Source organism: Vidua macroura, chromosome 7 (assembly GCF_024509145.1).
Source record: "Vidua macroura isolate BioBank_ID:100142 chromosome 7, ASM2450914v1, whole genome shotgun sequence".
Classification (NCBI taxonomy): Eukaryota; Metazoa; Chordata; class Aves; order Passeriformes; family Viduidae; genus Vidua; species Vidua macroura.
The window spans coordinates 1,621,787-1,642,555 of record NC_071577.1 but is presented as its reverse complement, the minus strand read 5'-3'; positions in this window follow the sequence as shown (position 1 = coordinate 1,642,555).

Genomic DNA, 20,769 nt, shown 5'->3' with positions numbered 1-20,769 from the left:
CTATCATGATCTTTGCCTTCATTTTCGCCTTTTCCTCCTCCCTCTTTAGATACACCTTTTGTGCTTCCTTTAGTAACTCATTTAAACTCCTTTCCTGCCAATCTTTAAGCTTTTCTAATTTTTTCCTGATATCATCCCAAGCCCTTGTCACAAAGTGTACCCTAATGAGTACCTTTCCCTCCTGGCTCTCTGGGTCCACACTGGAGTAAAGTTGAAAATTTCTTTTGAACCGGGCTAACCACGCACTTGGAGCCTCGTCCTTTTCCCGATGGCTATCAAATGCTAGCTTTGCATTGTTTGCTGTGGGAACTGCGCCCCTGATTCCTTCTATGATCAGAGATCTATATTCCGTCATACTTTTCCGCCCTGCTTCATTATTCGGGTTCCAATCGGTGGTGTTAGAGGCATTTTAACATCCCCGGGGGGAACATCTGCAGGGTTGCCCCTTCTATTTTCTTTCTCCCATGCTTTTACTCCTGCAATTCATATCAGCTGTATCTCCTCAGGAGAAAATAAAATCCCCATTATTGAATTTAATTCTTCCTAGGTATAGATATTAGGACCTAGGAATTGATCTAGCTGGTTTGCGATTCCAAGGGGATCCTCTACTAAGGTCTTTATTTCTTTCTTAAAATTCCTCCCCTCGGAAGCTCTTAATGGGGCATTCACAAATCCTATTCCCCCATTGGCTCCTCCCATGGGAACTTCCCTTAGGGGAAATAGTCTTTCTGCCCTTTCTCCTCCTGAGCAGCACTCTTTTGTTTTCAATCGACTGTTGTAACGGCGGGATATTGGACTATCTGTTTCAGCTTTACCACAATTACAACCTTGAACTTTATTACCTTGCACACTATTCTGCCAATCACTGTTTGTTACTGATCCCGCTCTCTCTTCGATCTTTGTCTCACTTATGTGTCTTGGAGGGGTTAAGACAACATTCTGTGGAGGAGATTGATTAGCACCCGATATTAGGAGGTTTGGAGGGTAAGACAAAACATTAATACTGGAGTCAGGGCTTATAACCAGCTGACTTGAGGTTGTTAATGTACTTCCTACTGATGGTGTGCAGAGAATATGGGGAGGAATTTGAGAGGTTGAAGGCGTAGGTTGGACAGGTGGAGGTACTGGAGGAGCAGGTTGGGCAGGTGGAGGTGTTGGAGGAACAGCAGGGGGAGAGGGTGGAAGATAATCTAAAGGGTCTCACCTTCTTATGGGCTCTTCCCTTGCGTCTTCCACGTCCTTAATGTCCTTGGACACTTTGTACGCTTTAGCTTTTTCCTCCAGGGTATTACTTTCTAACCAACAACTTGCATACTTAGTTTCTTCTTTACTCACACTTTCCCTCGAATTCACATGTTTGTTTACAGCTAAACACAACCACCTGTCCTTTGAACCATACCAAGGCCAGTAAACTGACCCTTCTTGAAGAGCTTCCTTTGGCCATACCTCGACCCAGTACTGTCTCATCTTTATTTTATCTAATTCCTTAAACTTCTCATCACTTTCCCATTTTTCAGTCACTTCTCCTAAAGGGCTACTGGGTGGAATTTCTTTCAGTTTACCCTTCTCAGTCCTTCCCCTACGGGAGTTCTTACTAGTACACAGCCCCATTTTATAAATGAACTGGACAACTAACTAACCTAGCAAACAATAACTCAAATGAGCCCATGAAAGGATCTACACTTATTTGAAATAGGACAATTGAAATTACTCTTAACAAAGTAAACTGATAAAGCAATTGGAACCTTGATTGGTCAAAAATAAATTCTATCCAAAATATTGAATACAACAATCTAAAATAACGTAATTAACACCAGATTGAATAATCAAGTGATTGAAATCAAACAAAAAATTAATGTATTGGCATTTAATTAAGACCATTGAAATAAATAATTAAAATAAAATAATTGAATTAAAGTAAAAATGATCAGAATTAAATTAATTGGAATCACAAAATGAGAATTGTGTAATTGCAATAAAGAAACAGTTGGAGTAAAACAATTAAATTTCAATAAAATTATTGGAAATCCACAATCAGACTAGAATATGATCATTTAATTTTAAGTATTGTATCTAACAAAATAATGGAGTTCACAATTTTTTCGATTAAAACAATTGAATTAAATAATTAATCAATTGAAATAAAGCAATTGAAATAAAACAACTGGAATGAAACAATTGGAATGAAACAATTGGAGTAAAACAACCAGAATAAAACAACTGGAATAAAACAATTGGATTAACAATTTCTAATGCAGGTCAGGTTTAAATAAGAATATTTGAAAAACAAATAATTGAAATAGAATGAAATGATTAAAACAATTACATAAAATAATTGGTGAATTGAAGTAAAACAATTGAAATAAGATATTGAAAAAAAATTGAAATAAAACAATTGGAATAAAATAATTGAAATAACAACATTCAATCCAGTTCAGATTTAAATGAGAGTAATTGAAAATCAAATAATTGAAATAGAATGAAATAATTAGTAGATTTGAAGCAGAATGATTGAAATTAATAATTAAAATCACAATTGTACACAATTTTAAAATTAAAACAATTGAATAAAATAATTTGTCGCCCTGATTTTCAAGAGTTTTCTAAAGCCTTCTGAGTTTACATTCTTGTAGAGAACTTTCCCACACAACTTTCTGTAAACAACCTATTGTTTTGCATTCTTTCATAGAGGCGGAGAAATTTGATGCACAGGTAGTTTGTCCAGTGTCGTTGGAGAGGTGGCACGTTCACCCTCCAATCCATTGGCATCTTTTGAGAACTATAAAAGATTGGAGTCAGAGAAAATAAATTAGTCTCTTCATTGTGACCAAAGCTGTGGTGCGTCGTTTTTCCTTGTGTCATCTGATGACAATAATTAATAACTTGAAATTAAAAAATGGAATACAACAACTGAAATAAAACAATTGGAATAACAATTTCTAATCCAGTTCAGGTTTAAATAACTGAAAATCAAATCATTGAAATAAAATGAAATAATTAGTAGATTTGAAGCAGAATGACTGAAATTAAATAATTGGAATCACAATTGTCAACTTTAAATAAAATAATTAAATTGAATGATTGAAATTAAATAATGAAATTTGACAAAACTTTGTAGAGTAAAACAATCAAATAAAATAATTGATAAATTGTAATAAAATTATTAAAATGTAGAATCAAAATAAAATGATACTATTAGAACACCAAATGAATCTAACAGAAACAATTAAATAAATCAATCTGAATAGATTACAATAAAAAGATCAAACTAAATATAACTAGTAATAATCCAAAATACCAAATTGGAATTCTTGTAATTGAGATTAATAAAATGAACAAAATTAATGAAATAATCCAAAAAAACCCAATCTATAGAGACAAAAACTCGTAGAGGTAGGGCTTCTATCCCCTGTTGCTCTGTGCTAACTGTATATCATATCAGTGATTTTCACTGATCTGCTCCTACAAAGCCACTCCCATCTGTGTGGGACGAATGGTTTTGGGGGGGCGTAGCCATATATAGGAACCGATGTATTCCTACTGTTTTTCCCAGTTTATAAGATTGTGGTTTTAAAAGGGAAAACTTCTGCTGGTGACTTGTGGCTCCACTAACATTCAAAACTTTACCAGGACCAATTTTTTCCAACTCTATATATAATACAGAATGTGTTGCACCCGCATTCACCAGACATTTCATTTTCCTCATCTTTTCCCCCAGTTCTCTTTTGACCAGAGCATTTTCTGGGGGGATGCCCTCCAGCCAGCCCTTGCATTGCTTCTTTGCCAGATGCAGCCCTGGACCGGACACAAGAGCAGGAACCCGCCCGTGGCCGCTTCCGCAAAAGCCTGAAGGTACCAGCAGCCATCCCCACCTGGGCTGGGCCTGCTGTCACTGCTCAGCCCAGCACCACGCTTGGAGCACTCCATGGAACATCCCGGGCTTCCCTGGCCTTTCTTCTCCTGCAGATGTTCCGGCAGTTCCTGCGCATTCAGCGTAGGAAGACCGGCAGCACAGCAGCTGAGGGCACAGCCGAGCCTGACTCGGGGCTGACCGGGCTCCAGGCAGAGCCTGATGGCAGCCCAGACTTGGCTGAGCGCTCAGAAGACGCTGAGACCTCAGAGACTGAAACCTGGGCAAAGGCTCTTCTCACATCAATGACTGAGGACGTGGCCATCACAAACAACGACAATGAAGAGACTCAGGGCATCACAACTACTGACACCAGCCCAGATTCACTGGAGCACTCAGAAGGCTCTGAGGCTGCAATGAACGATCACAGGGCAAAGGCTGACATGGCAGTGACTGAGGATGTGGCCATCACAAACGCCAACAGTGTAGAGACTCAGGGCCTTGCAAATACTGACACCACGCCCACTCCCACTCTGAGTCAGGAACTCATATTTGACTATTTCAAGGAGCCTTGTGTTTCTTCTCACCAGCAGCAGCAGGTAAGCAGCCTGGGTCCACACCTGGAGGCCTCCCAGGATGGTGTGTCCCCTCAAGCCATGGTCTCTGGGCCCCCTCAGCCTTTGAGGCCAGCACAGTGTGGTGGGAACAGAAGCACTTCTTGGGGGAAGCTGGGGAAGTTGTTCCTTTGGACAGCGCTCCAAGTCTCCCCCATGCCTCCTCCAGGTGCCAGCCAAGGTGAAGAACATCCACCAGAGTCTCATGTCCCACGTCTCTGTGGATGCCAGGCTGCAAACGGACATTGTGAGGCTGGCAGAAGAACACCCTGATGACGTGGTGCTGACCCTCCTGCGCTGTGCCCCAACGTGTGACAGGTACGGGGCCCACGAGCCTTGAGAGCTCAGGGCTCAGCAGCCTTTAGGGCCCGTGGCCCTGCACAGCCTGTCCAATGGTCTCTGCCAGACAGGCAGAGAGGCCCAGGACCCTCGGGCCCCTCTGTTTCCTGAGCCTGCTGCCAATGCTCCCCCCCTGCCCTTCAGGGCACCAGGCCTCTGTCACCTGGGCCCCCACAGCTGCACAGGGCATGGTGCTGTGACTGAGATGCCCCTGACACAGAGCTGCCATCCCACAGAGCTGCTGCAAAGATGTGGAGAGCCATAGGCTCATCGGGACCAGCACTGGAGAAAGCGCTGCCAACACTGCTCTGTGTGATGGAGGACTGGCCTCTGCACAGAATGTGCACCTCCGATGGGGACAACAAGGACCTTTTTGCCCTGGCTGTGAGTTTCTGGGCCTTTGCTCAGCCCCAGGTCGCCTCTCCAGCAGCTCTCCATCCTCTCCACCCCTCAGGCGCTGGGCTGAAACCTGGCCTAGGGGCAGGTTCAGGGGGCACCAGGCCCGCTGCTCCCCCTGCCTCTGCCCTTGGGCCCTGCCCCATGGACACCTCGGCACTGAGCGCTGCCGACTGCAGTGTGACCATGTGGTGGTGGCTATGGAGCGCAAGGGTGGCTGGGACATGATGCTGTGTGCTCACACCCAGCACTATGCCGTGGGTCTGCTGGCCAGGTGAGACCCCCTTCTGCTCACTGCCCCCAGCATTTGTGCCCTGTGCCCCACACAGTCCCTGTGGTCATGGGCCAGAGGGCCTCGTCAGTGAGGGATGGCCAAGAAGACTGGAAAAGGCTGGGAGAGGAGGGCGCCCAGAAGGGGCTGCCTCTCAGACGGTCCACATCCCCTCCAGGGATGCTGGGGAAAGACCAGACCTCTGTGAGTCAGTGCTGGGAGAGCTTTGGTCTCCCCACCTCAGGGTCTTGATGCCTTTTTCCTCCTGCCAGGGAGATGTGCAATGTCTTGGTCCCCTTCTGTTCCTGCATCACGCTCCACTTGCTCCGGCAGCTCAGCAGGGAGGAGCCGTGCTGGGATCTACCTGCCCTGGCATTCCTTGTGGAGGTGAGCCTGTTGGCCAGCGCTGCCTCGCTGAGCTGCCTCCCAGCTCTCTGCCCTCTCGTAGCCACAGCTGCCAGGACAGTGCCCACGCCCTGTGCTGCTGCCTGGGCCCAGCCCTGTGCGCTTCTGGGCTCCTGCCGGCCGGGTCCCCTGTCACTGCCCTGTGCCTTCCAGGTCCTCGAGCGCCTGGACACGACTAAATGTGGTGACAGCATGCTGGAGATTATGTCAAGGCACCTGCAGAGCGAGTGCAGGGAGCGGCGTCCCCTGGCTCTCAGAGGCCTCGTGGTGCTCTATTGTAAAATGCATGCGAACCCGGTGGGAAGAAATGATGTCCGACTCCATTTCAGAAGGCTGCATGATTTCTTTATTATACCTAAACTATAATACATTGTTATACTATATAAAGGAAGTTACTAAAACTACATACCTACTTTTCTAACTACCATATCTAACTCACTAACTACTCGTGACCCTGTTCGCAACAGTCCAGACACAGATGGATTGGATTGGCCATCAGGCTCAAACAATCCTCACCAGAATCCAATCAAGCAATCACCCCAGTTGAACAATTCTCCAAACACATTCCACATAGGAAAAACAAGGAGCAGACATAGAAATTGTTTTCTCTATCTCTGTGCACCTCTATGAAAAATCCTGAGAGAGAGAGAGAAATGTGCTTGCCACATATCACCCTTTTCTGTATAAATAAATTAAAAAGAAATAAAAACTGCATTTGCAATTCTTCTGCAGGGCCCTTGCAAAAGAGAGAGCAAACACATCTCAAGAGGTTCCCTTATCAACTTGCTAATTATCAATCAGAAGCCGAATCAGATGCCGATGTGGCATGTTCAAAGAGATCCTTTACCTGCCAAACACCTACTTCTATCAAATCTCTAAAACAAAGCTTACAATATAAAAACCCAAATAACAATGAAAACAATGCTCAAGTTTCAAAGTCCAAACAGCTGAGTGTCAGGAGAAGGTGTTCATTGACTGGAGATGTTGATCTTGACATCCTTAAAAGTCCTTCTCAATCCTGAAACAGAGAACTGAAGAAAATCCTGAAACAATTAAAAAACCATAGAAAACCACTAAATGTGACATCATATAATTATCAAACACCAGAACACTGAATGTTGTCTCAGAGACTGCAACAGCTGATAAAACTCAAATGAGCAGAGCTGGAAATCATCTCCGGATCATGATTTTCCAAACTCCCCTGATTTTGATGCAAATACATCTGGGTGATCGTCAACCATGCAAACATACCTTTCCCGTGCAAAAAAAAACCATCACCAAATTCAAAAGAACTGAGAAAATTCCTGGAATGCTATGGCCAAAGCTCTTAAATCAACCACTTTTTCATGTTTTGTCTTTTCAACCATCTCTATTTAATTAATCTTAAAACTAATTTTAATGATTTTGGTTTTTTTTTTTCAGAATCAGAATGCCCATCAGCAGCAGGTTTTAGGACCCTGCGGTGCTGGGCGGGACAGTGGACGCGGTCCGAGTGGGCGGAGCAAGGATCCCAAACCCGGCCGTGGGGGGCACGGGGGCCCCAGGCCGGGAGGCTGGACCAAGGAGCCCAGACCCGGCTGGCAGGGTGGTGGCCCGAGCCCCGGCGGGCGGCCCAAGCCCGGCCAGTGGGACGGGCTCTTCATCTTCACAGCCCACCCCCACCATGCGGCCAGCGTCACGGCAACTCCTCCAGCATTTTGCCTTCCCCCCACACCACCCAGGTGCTGCTGAAGCCACAGCCCCTTGGGACGCCGCGGCTCCCGCCCCCCGAACGGAAGCGGGACGCACGGGCTGCCCCAGGACACAGCAGGGAAGGTGTGTTCCCCAGAGGAACCTTCAGATTCCACAGCATGATCAGGCTGGTGCACAGCCACGGGGGTGCACACCCCTGCGAGGAGCCAGGCTGTTGGTGCTCGCTGCTGTCGCTGTTCGCAGCGCCTGGTGACCCGGTAGAATCAGCGGGGAGGGGGGCGAGGCGGGTGTCACGGCCGATGCCGGTGACGGAGCTGGTGGGGGGAGGTCCTTGGCCGGCGCTGCGGGCATTGCCGCTGATGGATCGATTGCCGGCTGCGGCGCAGGGGGGCTGGTTTCCAAAGGCGGCGGGGGCAGAGCAAAGCTGTTATGAATAAATTTAAGGTTTAACCATTTGTTTGTATGTTTAACCATTTGTCTGTTTACTCTGCTGTTCGATTGTTTGTATGTTCAGTCATTTGTCTGCTTATTCCACAGTTTGGAAGTTCACTTGAGTGTATTCACTGATTCCACCCCTGTTCATATTTTCCCTACCTGATGTAATTGCCCCTATGCCCAGTTCACACTCCGGTTGTATTCCCCTAGTTTTGGTATGTTCCCCTGGTGTTAACCCCTTTATGCCTAGTAAGTTGAACCCTCTTTGTCCCCTTCATGGCGTCGGGTAGTTCAGCCGCTGCTCCCTGAGGTGACTTCCTGATTCCCAGGAGGCCTAGCGTATGCTGCATATTAATTGCCGGACCCCAGCAGAGGACTAAAACTGGACTCAGACCACAAACCAAAGTAGGGACTGCACAACAATCCACATCTACGGGACAGGAAAGTCTCAAAGTATCCGAGAAAGCCTTCAATACCCCTGGAGCCCGTCGCCATGACTGGAGAGAAGTCCGAACGGAGTAACCCCCTTAGACCAATGAGCCATAATTGAGTCTCTGGACGTATCCTCTGAGGGCAAAGACTCCGACCCTGCCGTAATCGACAGGATCGTCTATACCTCCTCTGGGACGTCGACTCACCTGGGAGTAGCGGTGGCCTCGCAAACGCCGTACCCCCGCCCCCTTAGGCTATCTTTTAATAAAGGCCTTATCAAGAAAGGAGCGCAAGGTCTCCTGGCCATTTATTATTTACTTCAATTGGGGGCTCGTCCGGGATAGACCACACCCACGAGGGCCCAGGAGGACTGGCCATCCACCTCGGACCTTCGGAGGACAGCTGTCCACATCTGGACGGCGAAGACAGCCTACGGGGAAAGTCGGTGACCGAGTGTGTGTGCAAGTGAGACGGGGGCCGGCAGCTTGGACCCCCATGGCAAGTGAGGACCCCTAGTACTGGGGTTCCGGACTCCCGCGAGGGGGCCGGCTGGGAACGGGGGAAGCAAAAGAGGCCTGATTTGGGCCCGGTGAAGCGAGTGAGACGCCTCCCTCAGGGGTTAGCTGATTAGCTTCCCCTGACTAAGTTGTGAGGTGGAGGGAGGGAGGACCCAGGCCCCGCTAAGACCTAGCCTCATGGGAGGTACGGGGAGGGAGTAGGGGCCAGAAAGGGCCCCCGAGATCTCCGCTAGGACCCGGCCTCTAGGTCAGGACCCAGGAATGCTGGAAGAGGATAGCGCTACCCTGTTGGGACCGGGCTCTGGGTTTCTGGGAAAGGGGGAGTTAAGGGCTGGGGGAGGGATTAGCCTGCTAGGACTTCACTCCAAAACTTCCCCCCCCTAGGGGTTGGCCGTTGGAACCCAACCTGAAGGAGAAGGTGTGGGGAGGGACCCCTAGGTTTTATTTGAGTTGGTGTAGTTCCCCTGTCTTTTGGTGTGTGTTTTGTTTAGTTTGTTTCAACCCTATGGGCAGGTAGAAGAGTTTTTAAGTGGCGGTGGGTTGACCTGCAGACCCAGGCTAACCCGGGCGCTCGGGATCCTGGGGGAGTGTGAGTCGGGCGCAGTCCAACCCTCTGGGCAGGTAGAAGGGTTTTGAAAGTCGTGGTGTGTTGACCTGCAGACCTCAGGTTAGGGTCTAGGCACTTAGGCTCCTGGGGAAGTGTGTGTGTGAAGCGTGTTCCTTCGGGCAGGTGGAGGACAGAGCATTAGGGTGTTGACCTGCAGGCCCCAGACTAACCCAGGCACTCAGGACCCTGGGGAAGTGTGAGTCGAGCGCAGTAAGGATTGAGGGGGACTGCAGTTTTGTTTTGTTTCGGTGGATTCTTAATTGGTCTCAGGAGGTAGAAGTTTGTTTTGAGTGAATCAGTTGTTGAGAAAGAGGTAAGTTTTAGTCTAATTTGTGTTGTCCGTCAGTTGTTTTGTGTTTGGGTAGGGCACGTTAAGAGTTTTTTTTGTAATACCCTCAGGATGGGTCAATGTACTAGCAAAAGGAGCTCCCGTGGTAGAAAGGCCAAGAGAGTTAAGAACATTCCCCCGAACAGCCCCCTCGGGAGAAGGTTAGATGACTGGGCAATGAATAAGGCAACCCGGGATTTAGATAAGATTAAGATGATCTATCTTTGTATGGAAGTATGGCCAAAGCTAGATACTGAATGGCCGTGGTTCGGGTCAGAGGACGCCTGGATGTGTGCTCAATTAATGCAGAGTTTACGTAGTCAACCCGAGCCAGAGGAAGAACAACTGGTATACGCTGCCTGTTGGGGGTAGGAAAAGTCTGGAAGGAAGTCTGTTAAGATCTGCAAGTTAAAAGAATGCAAGGAGGAGCCAGACAGAGAACAGAAAGAAAAGAGTAAACCATGGGATTCCCTAGATCACCTGCCTCCTCCTCTTCATCCTATAGGTTCCCCAGAACCCTTACCGCCACTACCAAATCCTATTCCATTACCCCCTCCACCAAACTTTACTCCTATACCTCTTCCCCCTCCTCCAACCCTCCTTCCCTTACCTTCTTCTTCACCTGACCCTCAAACCTCTCTGTCCCAAACTACCAGTTCTTTGTCTGCTTCATCACCCTTAACAACTTCCCCCGCTCCTCAAACTCCCCTTCCACAACCTCTTGTCCCAGTACTTCCCCCTCCTTCTCAGGTGTCTTCTCCCTTGTCTCCACCACTTACTACCCCGCCATCGTCCATAACTCCTTTAACCCCTCTTCAGTCATCCCTACAGACCCCTGTCTCTACTGCCCCCAGTAACCCGCCTCAAGCCTCCCAGCGCCAGGTTCCCATCCCTGCCCCATCTCAACTCCCTGACTCCCTCTCTACCCCTACTTCTTCCCCATATACCCTGAGTTCTTTAGTTTATTCTGAACACCCGTTAGCAAAAATTGCTACCCCTATGTTCATGTCTCCTTCACTAAAGGTGGTCCCTAAGCCCCCTCGTCAGTGGGGAGAACCCCGGCCCTCAATAGATAATTCCATTGAAGCTGAGGATTTGCAACCTCCCCAACCCCACAATGAGACCCCACGGGAGAGATTAGATGAGGGTCCATATTGTAATACAAGATCCCGAGCTATGCGGGCAGATCGGTTATTCCCCTTAAGACAGGTACCTATGGGGGGAGTTTTTGGTGGGGTAGGACACGTAAACGCACCCCTTACCTCCTCAAAGGTAAGAGGCTTTAAGAAAGAAATGGGTAATCTAGTAGAGGACCTAGTAGGGGTATCGCAACAACTTGACCAGTTTCTTGGCCCTCATATTTATACTTGGGGGGAGCTCACCTCCATTTTAAAGATATTATTTAGTCCTGAGGAAGTAAAGTTGGTTCGAGCTGCTGCCATAAAAATTTGGGACAGGGAAAATCAAACTGGGGTTCCTGCAGACCGTAAGTTACCTGTAGAAGATCCAAGTTGGAACCCCAACCAGGCACAAGATAGGAGGAATATGGAGGAGTACCGGACTCTGATAATCAGAGGGATAAGAGAGGCAGTCCCCAAAGGAACCAACTCTAAGCTGGCGTTTGTTGTCAGGAGAAGGATAAGACCCCCGCTGCTTGGTTGGGCTGGTTGAAAAAAAACTTTCAGCAATACTCCAATATAGATCCGGAGAGCCAAGAGGGCCAAGTCTTGCTAAAGGTTCAGTTTGTATCCAAGGCATGGCCAGACATTAGGAGGAAGCTAGAGAGGCTGGAAGACTGGCAGGAAAAAGGAATCAATTATTGGCTAAGAGAGGCTTTAAGAGTGTACTTGCGCAGAGAAGAAGAGAAAGCCAAGAGCAAAGCACGAATGATGATTGCAGTGGCAAGAGAAAGTGTAGGGGTAGGGAAAGAAATAGCTGAAGGGAAGGAGAATTCCAATCCACCTAGTGGGAGAACACCCTTTAATAAAGCTCCTGTAGCAGCTTGGTGAGTGAGGCCCAGGTGGCCTGAGGATTTCAAATGTTATTATTGTGGAGAGGTAGGACATTTTAAGAGAGATTGTCAGAAGGCCTCTTGAGATGAAGCCATCATGAGAGAGCAGGAGGCCCTTGAAAGAATATTAAGAGGGCAGGACTAGGGGTGTCAGGGGCTCTATGTGTTGGGGGACCTCATGTACCATTTTATTGAGCCCTTGCTAACTTTAGAAGTAGGTCCCTACTTTCAAGAGTTTGAATTTTTAGTTGATACTGGAGCAGATCGTTCTAGTATTAATCAAGTTCCACTGGGAGTAACAATGGGAGGTAGGACTTGTGAAATTGTGGAGGCAGAGGGCAGACCCTTTCCAGCGCCAGTTTTGGAAAAAATACTAATAAAAGGAAATTCCTGGGCTGGTCAGGTAGACTTGGTTTACCTCCCTGATTTAGATACTAATTTGTTAGGCAGAAACCTCCAGGTGCAGTTAGGGATAAGAATAATTCCTCAAGGGGGAAGGATGGTGGTTAAAATGCTGAGGTTGACTGAAATAGATTTAGGGGAAATAAGTCAAGAGGTTTGGGCTGGAAAGGGAAAATATGGGCAGATATTCCCCCTTTAAAGGTACAGGTGACAGAGGGACCTCCTATACAGGTCAAACAATATCCATTGTCTTTAGAGAACAGAAGGGCTTTAGAGCCCATTGTTCAATCTCTGCTAAGCAAAGGTATTCTGGAACAGTGTATGTCACCGCATAATACCCCGATTTTGGCAATCCAGAAGGCTGAAGGGAAATATTGCTTAGTACAAGACCTCAGAGAGGTCAACAAAAGAACAATAGCGAGACACCCTACTGTAGCAGATCCCTATACCCTTCTAAGCAAAATCCCTCATCATCACGCATGGTTCACAACCATAGATTTGAAGGATGCGTTCTGGGCCTGTCCATTAGCTCCGGAATGTCGGGACTGGTTTGCCTTTCAGTGGGAAAACCTTGAGGGGAATAGAAGGATGCAGCTAAGGTGGACCCGGTTGCCCCAGGGCTTTTGTGAGTCTCCTAACCTGTTTGGGCAAGCTCTAGAAAAAGTATTGGAGGCCTTCACCCCCGAGGAAGGAGTACAGATACTCCAGTATGTAGATGATCTCTTAATTTCAGGGAAGGACCAGGAGCTAGTTCAGAGAACCAGCATCAAATTACTAAACTATTTAGGGACAATCGGACTAAAAGTATCAAAAGACAAATTACAGTTTGTGGAACCTCAGGTAATATACCTGGGACACATGATTGGACATGGGTACAAAAAGTTGAATCCTGAGAGGATCTCAGGGATTGTATCAATTCCAGCCCCAAAAACAAAAAGAGACATTAGGAAATTATTAGGTTTATTTGACTATTGTAAATTATGGTTGGAAAATTACACCCAGAACGTCAAATTTCTATATGAAACGCTGGTTCTTCCAGACCCAATAGAATGGACAAGAGAAGATGATGAGAGGTTAGAGAGACTCAAGGGAGCACTTATCTCGGCACCAGTCCTGGGGTTGCCAGATTTAAAGAAGGAATTCCATCTATTCGTTAATGCAGAAGAAGGGGTAGCACACGGAGTTTTAACTCAAGAATGGGCCAGTCACAAGAAGCCTATCGCGCATCTATCAAAACTCCTAGATCCCGTAGCCAGAGGATGGCCAACGTGCCTCCAGGCAACAGCAGCAACAGCTTTTATAGTTGAGGAGGCTCAAAAATTGACATTTCAAGGAAAAATCAGAGTATATACCCGGCATGACATTAAGGGCATTCTTAGTCAGGGGGCACACAAGTGGCTCTCCGATGCCCAAGTACTAAAGTATGAAATTATGTTGATGAGTTCAGACCACCTGGAATCAGTCACAACCAGATTAGTAAATCCAGCCCAATTTTTATCTGGAGGACCAGCCCCCGGTTTGGAACACTGTTGTGTGGAAGCTATTAGTTTGCAGACAGAAGTCAGACTGGACTTAGGAGACACACCCCTAGGACAGGGAGAAATATATTTTTGTGACGGGTCATCGAGAGTAGTGAATGGAAAGCGGATGTCAGGATATGCAGTGATAAAAGTATCTGATGAGAAAGATCTAGAAGTCCAAGAGAAGGGAAAATTACCAGCACATTGGTCTGCCCAATTATGTGAAGTGTATGCTCTAAAGCGGGGATTAGAACTTCTGGACCAGGAGTGTGGAACAATTTACACTGATTCTCGGTATGCCTTTGGTATTGTCCACGCCTTTGGTAAAATCTGGGAGGAAAGGGGCTACCTGAATTCTAAGGGCAAAGACTTAGCCCATAGGGAGATGATTAAGTCCATCTTGGAGGCGTGACTGAAACCTGAAGAAATTGCAGTAGTACATGTGAGGGGGCACCAAAAAGGTAATACCTTAGAAGTACGGGGGAACCGGGCAGCCGATTTAGCCACAAAAGAAGCAGCCCAAGACCCAAAAGAACCGGTCAGAGTTCTGAAGTTAACAGATGCTACTAGCACAAATGGGGAAGGGGATACCTTAAGGAACCCATGGTATTCTCAGAGCGAGAACAAAAAGTTATACAAGAACTAAAACTGCAACAAGGGCCCCAAGGGGAGTGGATTCTCCCAGATGGGAGAAAGTTTATATGCAAAGCTCTAGCACGGAGAGTTCTAGCCTAGATACACCAGCTTACTCACTGGGGGACACAAGGACTGTGTGACCAATTCTTGAGGGATTACGTCTGTGTAGGAATATACGACATAGCAAGGGCAATCACACAAGGTTGTATAACATGTCAGAAGGTAAACCAAAAGGTGATGAGGAAACCTATACCGGGAGGAAGAAAATTGGCTGAGCGACCATTCCAAAATGTGCAAATTGACTTCACAGAAATGCCCCCAGCGAGGAGATATAAACATCTCCTGGTGATCGTAGATCACCTAACTCATTGGCCAGAAGCTTTCCCCACCTGAAACGAGACCTCGGGGACAGTAGTAAAAATTTTATTAGAAAGTATTATCCCCCGGTATGGGCGAATCAATAATATTGATTCTGATCAAGGCCCACATTTCACAGCTCGCATTCTGCAGGACACCACGCAAGCTCTAGGGATAAAATGGAGGTTACATACTCCATGGCATCCCCAGAGCTCCGGCAGGGTAGAGAGGATGAACAAGACCATCAAGACAGTACTCACAAAATTGATTTTAGAAACAGGATTGGACTGGGTGAAGTGTCTCCCCCTTGCTTTACTTTGGATCAGAACTCAACCTAGAGCAGACCTGGGATTGTCTCCTTACGAGATGTTGTTTGGTCTCCCATTTCTAATCTCCCCTTACAGTACTGCGCAATATGTAGAGGGAGAAGAAGCATCCCGGAAATATCTAGAAACAATCATAAAAACACTAGGGGAACTCAGGAAAAAGGGATATCTCCCCCAGACCCCTCCTTTAGAAACAAGCACCCATAACATCAGTCCCGGAGATTGGTTTCTAATTAGATCTTGGACTACTGCTCCTCTTAGCCCATGATTTGAAGGACCATTTCAAGTCCTACTTACTACACACACAGCCGTCAGGACCAGGGAAAAAGGGTGGACGCACATTTCACGAGTAAAAGGACCTGTGGAACCCCCAAGGGAAGAGGCTGGGTCAACGGACAGTACCCCAGCCTGGACTGCTATACCCACTGGAGCCTTAAAGGTGAAATTAAAGAAAACTCCCAAAAATTAATACAGTTGTTAAACTGCACCAGTAATAGTTGTTGCCTGCACAGTTTCTGTTACAAGTGAATAAGTTGTAAGTTTTCTGAATGTATTGAAACTGTTACCTTAAAACCCTCTTAAGAGATAGCTCCACTTCCTTAGAAGATATATCTTCCCTTGGACAAGTGCCCCTCAGGAATAGCAAAGTCCAAAACAGGGAATAGGGGAGGGAGACAGGAAGGACAAGGTTTAAAGACCTTAAGACTCAGTTCCCCTGTGCAGTAGAGACACGGAAGATAATCCCAGGAGGCAAGACTGGGGGAGGTCAAGGGAAAATGACCCCTACCAGACTCCTGAGGAAAATGAGTCGACCCTCTATAAAAGTGATGATAATCATGATTATGAGTCTCTCTAGTACAGGAGGAATGGACTCCTGTATCAAGTGTTACCACCCCTTGTATGACGGGGAGAACTTGGGAGTCTCTAGTAAGAGTACATACCAATTTGAGTCCTTCCTGTTACAATCAGTCCCAATTGGAAACTTGTAAAGAGGGAGGGAAGGTCTACTGGTTCACGAAGAATACGGCCTCTTTGAGGCAAAGACTCCTAGGGGACTGTCCCATGAAAGATAACTGGTTATGCTTGGAGAAAAAAAGATATAACTGAAGGGGGAGTGAATATAATTAAGGAAAAGAAAGTGAATATAGAAACTAGTAACAAAGAACGGGAAGATCTAGGTGGGAAGAACCTGTTCATTGATTTGGTAGAAAAGATCAGCAAAGAGTTAAACATCACCAGATGCTGGGTTTGTGGGAGCACACAAATGTCAGATGTGTGGCCTTGGGAAGGCATGAGCCTCAAACCAAGAGAAATTTTGGAAATCAAAACAGAGGAGGGACAAGTGACACCAGAGTATAGAAGAAAGGAGAGGTGGGAATTAAAGAACAGTGTGATTGGAGAAGAATGCATTTTACGAACAGGAAACAAGTTCTGCACCCCAGTGGGAAGGATGGCTTGTAAGCGATATTTAATAACAAAAGGAACACCATTCATCATGCGTTGGGTTCCCCAGGAACCCAACCGGTATTGGGAGTATGAGTAAAAGAGAAAGGGGGTGTGTATACAATGAAGGTTATGACTTGTTTGAGTGTGCAGATAAAGGAATTAACCCCTTTTGGGGAATGACGTCTATATCAAAGTTTTGGGAATTCCCTCATGAAACTGGGGAAGGGTTCTGGAAGGTTCTGGGAGATCTTTTTTGGATTTGTGGGAAAGCAGCTTACACGCATCTACCAGGGGATTGGGCAGGCAGTTGCACAATAGGAATCATAAAGCCATCCTTTTTCCTACTTCCCAAAGAGGCAGGTCCAGGGTTAGGAGTTCCTTTATATGATAATCTGAAAACATCTTCGAAAAGGGAAAAAAGGAGTCTGGTGGAATTGGGAGGAACCCAAAAATGGAAAGGAAAAACATGGACTCCTGAGGAAAGCATTAAGACATATGGACCTGCCACCTGGGCGCAAGATGGCTCGCGGGGGTACCGGACCCCTATATACATGTTAAAACGTATAATTAAACTCCAAGCAGTAACAGAAACCATTTCCAATAGGACTGCCCTAGCCCTAGACCATGTTAGTGAACAACTTTCCCAAACCTGCACTGTTGTATACCAGATATGATTAGCTGTTGACTACCTGCTAGCAGACAAGGGAGGAATATGTGGGAAGTTTAACACCACAGAGCATTGCCTTGAGATAGATAATAGGAGTGAAGTCATCTGTAACATATCTAAGGAAATCAGGAAAATTGCTTATGTCGGAACCCAAGAGTGGACTCCGCTTGTTAACACAGACTGGTGGGATAACTTTTGGTCATGGAAGACTAGTTGGTGGAAAAAGGTAGCATTTATCGCAGTAGCAGGGTTAGCTGGACTGCTATTCTTTCCCTGCCTTATACCATGCTTAATTAAAATAATTATATCTGCAATCCAGTCAGGCAGCATGATTCCCACTTCCCTAGAAGCCTCCAAAAAGAAAGGGAAAAGAAAAACTAATATAATGAGGTTAGAGGGTACAGAGAGAATGACAGCCAAGGAAGTGTATGACAAATACCAAAGACTGAGGAAGTTTTACTATCAGGAGCCAGAAACTGCTAATTGAGGCAGGCTTACACCCAGTCAAAGTAACAGAGGGGGGATTGTTATGAATAAATTTAAGGTTTAACCATTTGTTTGTATGTTTACTCCGCTGTTCGATTGTTTGTATGTTCAGTCATTTGTCTGCTTATTCCACAGTTTGGAAGTTCACTTGAGTGTATTCACTGATTCCACCCTGTCCGTATTTTCCCTACCTGATGTAATTGCCCCAATGCCCAGTTCACACTCCGGTTGTATTCCCCTAGTTTTGGTATGTTCCCCTGGTGTTAACCCTTTTATGCCTAGTAAGTTGAACCCTCTTTGTCCCCTTCATGGCGTCGGGTAGTTCAGCCGCTGCTCCCTGAGGTGACTTCCTGATTCCCAGGAGGCCTAGCGTATGCTGCATATTAATTGCCGGACCCCAGCAGAGGACTAAAACTGGACTCAGACCACAAACCAAAGTAGGGACTGCACAACAATCCACATCTACGGGACAGGAAAGTCTCAAAGTATCCGAGAAAGCCTTCAATACCCCTGGAGCCGGTCGCCATGACTGGAGAGAGGTCCGAACGGAGTAACCCCCTTAGACCAATGAGCCATAATTGAGTCTCTGGATGTATCCTCTGAGGGCAAAGATCCCGACGCTGCCCCCTCCTCTGGGACGTCGACTCCCTGGGAGTAGTGGTGGCCTCGCGAATGCCGTACCCCCGCCCCCTTAGGCTATCTTTTAATAAAGGCCTTATCAAGAAAGGAGCGCAAGGTCTCCTGGCCGTTTCTTATTTACTTCAAAGCCACTGTCCTAGGCAGGTTGCGGAGCGGAGGTTGCAGGTAGCAGGCGTTCGCCCTCCGCGGTGTGATGCACGAAGAGAACAGTCGCTTCCGGCGCGGCGAGGCCGGCCGCCGTGGAGGGAACGGCCGCCGGGGCAGGGGGCGCGGCCGCCGCCGCCGGAGCCATGACGGGCGGTGCCGGAGGCGCCGCTGTCACTGCCGGAGGCGCGGCCGCCGACTCCGAGGCAGGGGCTGACGCGGCGAGCGGGGCCGGCGCGGGCACGGCCAGGGCGGCGCGAAGCGGCGGGGAGGCGGCGTCTCCGCTTTCGCTGGAGCGGCTTCAGGCTGGCTCTCAGTGGCGAGTGTTTCTCTCAGCTCCGAATGGGGCAGAGGAGGAGGCGGCACGGCTGCGGGCGGGCGGACCGGCAAGGGAGGCGGTGCCTCCGCCGGGGCCGGCAGTGGTTCCGCAGCCTCCGAGGGGAGGAGGAGGGGCTCGCACGCTGCAGGAGGAGGAGGCGGAGGAGGCGGCGGTGGAGGCGGCTCCTCTTGTGCAGAAGCAGAAAAAAAACTTCTGAGCCCTGCACAAAGGCTCTGCCCCGCGCCCTGCGCGGCAGGCACCAAGCAGCGAAGACTGTCCTTGAACAAACTGGTCTCCATCCGGCCGTGATGGGGGGGGCTGAAAGGCCCCCGCTGGGTGCGGGGGACCCCCCTGCCCCGTACAGACGTGCTCACTGGGGTCCATCCCAGGACTATCGGAAAAAAGCTTTAAAAAAACTATCATGTACTGAGTTACTCGGAAATCTTGCCTGACGCGTTGCCTGACGACGAAATACAGGGACCTCCAAGCCTCTGGATCCAGGGAAAAAGCCAGACTCGTGAAAAAAAACACGACTGTTTGCAAATTGAAGAAACTCCAATAAATCATTGTCGGAGATAGAGACTCCATGGTTCTGAGCCAGATCTCTCCAGACGGCAAACATAAGACCATCCACGCAATAAAAACGAATGCTCAGGTCTGCAGATATCTTTTCCCAAAGTTAAAGTCCACCCCAGGTCAGGGCAGTACTATTATCAGAAAATCAGTACCTTCCAAAGGAAGGCAGAGGCGTCCGGCTACGGCAAACTGCTCGGGGCTGCACCTGGTCCTAGAGAGGATCCCAACGGTGTCTTGTCTTCCCGATCCCTCGCAGGGACTCCGGACACGCCTTTTCAAGAGGGTTCACCACCTCTCTCGTGTTAAATCACGGCTGTGGACCGATCAGATTGATCCAGGTCCTGGTTCCCCAGCTGAGGGGGAAGCTATTAATAGACATACTGGGATAGCACAGACAAGCACCAGTCACTCATCTCCTCTCTCCCCTCCTGTGCAAAGTGAAGCCAAGGGCAAGGTTGTTGCTGAGCTGGAGTGACCACAGGGAAAGCTGGTGGTTTTGCCCATAAATGTGACCTTCCCCAGAGAATCTGCCCTGGGAAAGCAGGCAGAGCCAAGCACAGGACAGGACAGGCAAGTGGCAAACCCCAGGCAATTGGAATTTGGAGAGAGAGGACAGACTGCAGATGGGTTTCATACATGCCCCTAGGCAGAAGCATGGAGAGGATTCGAGCCGTATTATTTTTCCCTATCCAACTAAGAACTGGAGATAGATTCATCCAACTGGCACAGCATAGCCTCCAAAACCCAAATCTCTACACCTGGTTTGCTAAGAGATTTTTCTTGAGGTGTTGGAGTGGGAAGGAGGGAAGAGAAAAACACAGAGGAGGGAAGAGAAAAGCTAGTGCTCCTTCCTACAGCAAAGGGAGATAAAGTTATTTCCTTCACAGATTTAGCTTATAAACAGTTTTAAAGCAGAGTTAAAGCCTGAACAAAAGTTTTTGAAAGTGCTTGAGATGCATGTTGTCATACCACAGGGCTCACCAGCCTTACTTTTCCTGACTGGAATTAAAGTCTTTTATATCCAAAGCTCAGCCTTCCGTGCTGCTGGAGTGGGTGGGGAAGGCTCCTAAAGCTGCTCTGCACCCCAGTGAGCCCCCCACAGTGTCCCACAGCAGCTTCTCCAGCTCCACCCACAGCACAAAACACCTCTCCAGATCTGGCATTGGGCTGCACACACTGCCAAGTGAATTCCAGCACCCAGAGAAGTTGGCGACACCAGGATGGAGGAGACATGTACAAACAGAGCTGCACTCTCCAGAGGAATCTTAAAACCACAGCGGGTGCTCCTTTCATCCCCACACCCCTCAGAGCTGGGACATGGTGCTCTGGGCAGGTGGAGGGAGGCTCACACTG